This window comes from Papaver somniferum, chromosome 11 (assembly GCF_003573695.1).
Source record: "Papaver somniferum cultivar HN1 chromosome 11, ASM357369v1, whole genome shotgun sequence".
Classification (NCBI taxonomy): Eukaryota; Viridiplantae; Streptophyta; class Magnoliopsida; order Ranunculales; family Papaveraceae; genus Papaver; species Papaver somniferum.
In genome coordinates, this window is record NC_039368.1 from 134,417,232 (window position 1) to 134,420,353 (window position 3,122).

General features: G+C 37.1%; 1 long non-coding RNA gene across 1 annotated transcript in view; it reads left to right on the forward strand.

Annotated features, from left to right (window-relative positions):
• Positions 1–649: 649 nt before the first annotated feature.
• The window catches only part of LOC113322415, a 3,109-nt gene continuing 636 nt past the window's right edge, over positions 650–3,122 (forward strand). Inside the window, exons 1-4 of the long non-coding RNA XR_003347135.1 lie at positions 650–1,251; positions 1,383–1,446; positions 1,532–1,771; positions 1,925–2,494. This is a non-coding gene — a long non-coding RNA (uncharacterized LOC113322415). The remainder of the gene's footprint in view (positions 1,252–1,382; positions 1,447–1,531; positions 1,772–1,924; positions 2,495–3,122) is intronic.

Consider the following 3,122-nt stretch of genomic DNA (forward strand, 5'->3'; position numbering starts at 1 on the left):
AAAACCTCCATTAAACCTCTCTGCAACTTCCATTTTCAACTCATTTTATTGATTACTTCTCATTTATTCAACCAAAAATGAATGACAAGTAATGGGTTTGTGAGAATATCTTTGTTAATGTTTTAAATTAAGTTATATATATATGTATAGTGGTGGTGGTGGTGGTGGTTGGTGGTGGTGATAATCGGAGGTGGTGGTGGTAATCGGTGGTTGGTGGTGGTGATAATCAGAGGTGGTGGTAATCGGCGGTGGTGGGCGGTGGTGGTGAATCGGTGGTTGGTGGTGGTGGTAATCAGCGATGGTGGGAGGTGGTGGTGGGAGGAGGTGGTGGTTATATATATATAGGTGGTTATTGGGTTGGTTTTAAATTAAATTAGGTTAAGGATAGGTTAGTCATTTCAATGCTTTAGGACACCCCTTATAACTATAGGGAAGGTGGCCTAATAAAACCATGGTCCCCTCAAAAAAATCATGATCCCTAAAAAATCGTTCAAAAAGAAACCGGCTCCCTAGCCTAAGATTTGAATAACATTCGAAATATATTGGGCTTCCAAGCCCATTCTAGTTTACTTGCATCCTAGAAATTTTGTTGCTTCCACTTAGATGTCTGGCTGGATCCGCCCTGAATTTTTGTCCGTCTAGAATTGTTGTTTGTTGTTGGGCATAAATGATGTATAAGTTCGTGCAGTGTGCTCATTTGCTGACCAGGTGGATTCAGGAAGGCTTCCCAAGTGACCCGCCTCAGCTAACATTGGAGAAAAAACAATGCTCTGTCTACTTGTTCCGACCAAATTTCCCAACCAAAATACCCAGTTAACTAATTTTTACTATAATGGGTTTCATCGTGATGGGAAGAAAAGACTATTATTCACTAGGATGTTCATCTCAGTGGTACTCAGTTTCATTGATTCATATTCACTTATCAAAAACATTAGAAATAAAAAATTGCAGTTTAGTTGTTCGTCAAAATATTCCAACCAAACAAAATATATTTCTAAGTTTCTATCGCAAACAATTTTGGCTCAGTTTTGAATTCTTATCACTATGAGGTATCACCAGAGTTCAGTAAGCAGTGGAAACACCGAATCTCACTCTGGGTATCAATTCATTTTTCATCCCGGCACTAGTTTTTGGATTTCTTCATGGATATGATATCCTTGTCGTTTTGATTTCAATGCTAGTGTAGTTTACAGCATGGTTGATGTGAAATGAGGGATGGTTGTTCAGTGCTCCATCCAATCAGTTTAAGAGGTAAGTTAGTTACAGCATATTGACTTGAAACAATAAGGGATGGTGCTTATATGCTGCGCTTTGTTTTTAAAATGTTGAAAATTGCTTTATGTTCTTCAATTAATTGGATTTTCCAATGCATGCATATGCAGGTTCTTGGTAAATGTCAACTTCGGGAAACAGTGCAAGAGAAAGAAAAGGGTTTAGATAGTTCAGGTATATAGTGAAGCTTTGCAAGCAAAATACCACTCTTTCATTTCTTTTCTTTAGTTCAGTTTATGATCGTTGAAAACTTTTATAGTTCAACAAGATGGTGTAAACTGGAGTATGGGACAATGCCAATTATTTTGTCTGGGGAGAGCTCTACTGAGGAGGAGCAAGATATTGGTGCTTGATGAAGCTACTGCTTTAATTGACAATGCAACAGACTACATTCTACAGAAAACCATAAGGACAGAATTCGGAAAATGTACTGTTATCACCGTGGCTCACAGAATACCTACTGTTATGGACAGTACAATGGTGCTCGGTATAGGTGATGGTAGGTTAATTTGATGCACTCTTGTATTATGCTCAACATTTACTAGTAACATCAGATGGAGCTATCCTCTCCCAGCGAATCCTATCAATTATGGAATCAGATTTGTAATGTGATTAAAACTGATCACCAGAACTGTTTTATTTTCTTCTACAGGGAAGATTGTGGAGTACGATGAACCAATGAAGTTTTTTTTTTTTCGGTTTTTACACAAATGAACCAATGAAGTTGATCAAAGGAGAAGGATCGTTGTTTGGGCAACTGGTGAAGGAATACTGGTCTCACAGCCACTCTGCATATTCATGATAAATTGGGTAATTACAGCATAACACCTTGTTTTGGATCTGAATCTGACTCTGTGTCTGACTCGGCCCAAGTCGGATTGTTTGCTTTTTCATTTTTCTATTGTCTGATTCGAGGTCTGACTCAAATGTATTCAGTCAGATTCAGAAGAGAGTCGGTTGAGTTGGAAAAAAAACAAACAACCTGTAAGTATGTGTGTGTTACACAATGTTGGCTGTTGTTTACCATTGTGTATGATCTGTGCTCATCCTAGAGCAGATTAATGAATCTTATAGATCATAAAGGCTTTGTTCAATTTGTGGAAATTCATCATTTTACTTTACTGATGATCATATCCGATACACATAAGGATTTCTACCTGCATTCTTGCTACTGCTGTACAATGGGGGAAAAACCCATGAATCACATTCATATATATCTGAGGTATGTTAACATAACTAGGTAGACAGTGTTGAGCCTAGTCTGCATTGTTGATACCCCATTTCTTCAAAATTGAGGAAATTCGCATCTCATTGATTTTAGAACTTACAGGATAATTGATTTTATCTGAGGTTTCTCCATGCTTTCGTTTCCGTTTTGCTGATTAAATAAATAAGAAAAAGATATCGTACGTGTTTAGCATGATTAATTAGTTTATAGAATGTTAAGATGTTTGATTTATCGCCAACCAGAGCATGTGATGATCTTCTTGTGTTAGTCTGCTGAAACATTTTATGGGTAATGCCCCACTATGTAACCTCATTTTGATGGGGGAAGTCATTAAATCATTCAGCTGGAGAGATTGTTAACTATGTAACTGTGGATGCCTTTAGAGTAGGGGAACTTTTTTTCTGGATGCATCAAACATGGACATCATGCTTCACCGATTCACAATCACTTGTCAAAACATTAAAGTTCATTTGTATTTTAAAAGGGGGTTTCATCAATTTTAGCACTAGATGTGAAGAAAAGAGAAAACTTTCAGCGTGGAGGTTCCGAAACAAAACATTGCAGTTTAGTTGTTCGACAAAATGTTTCAACCAAAAGTTTTTTTTTTTTTTTTTTTTTTTTT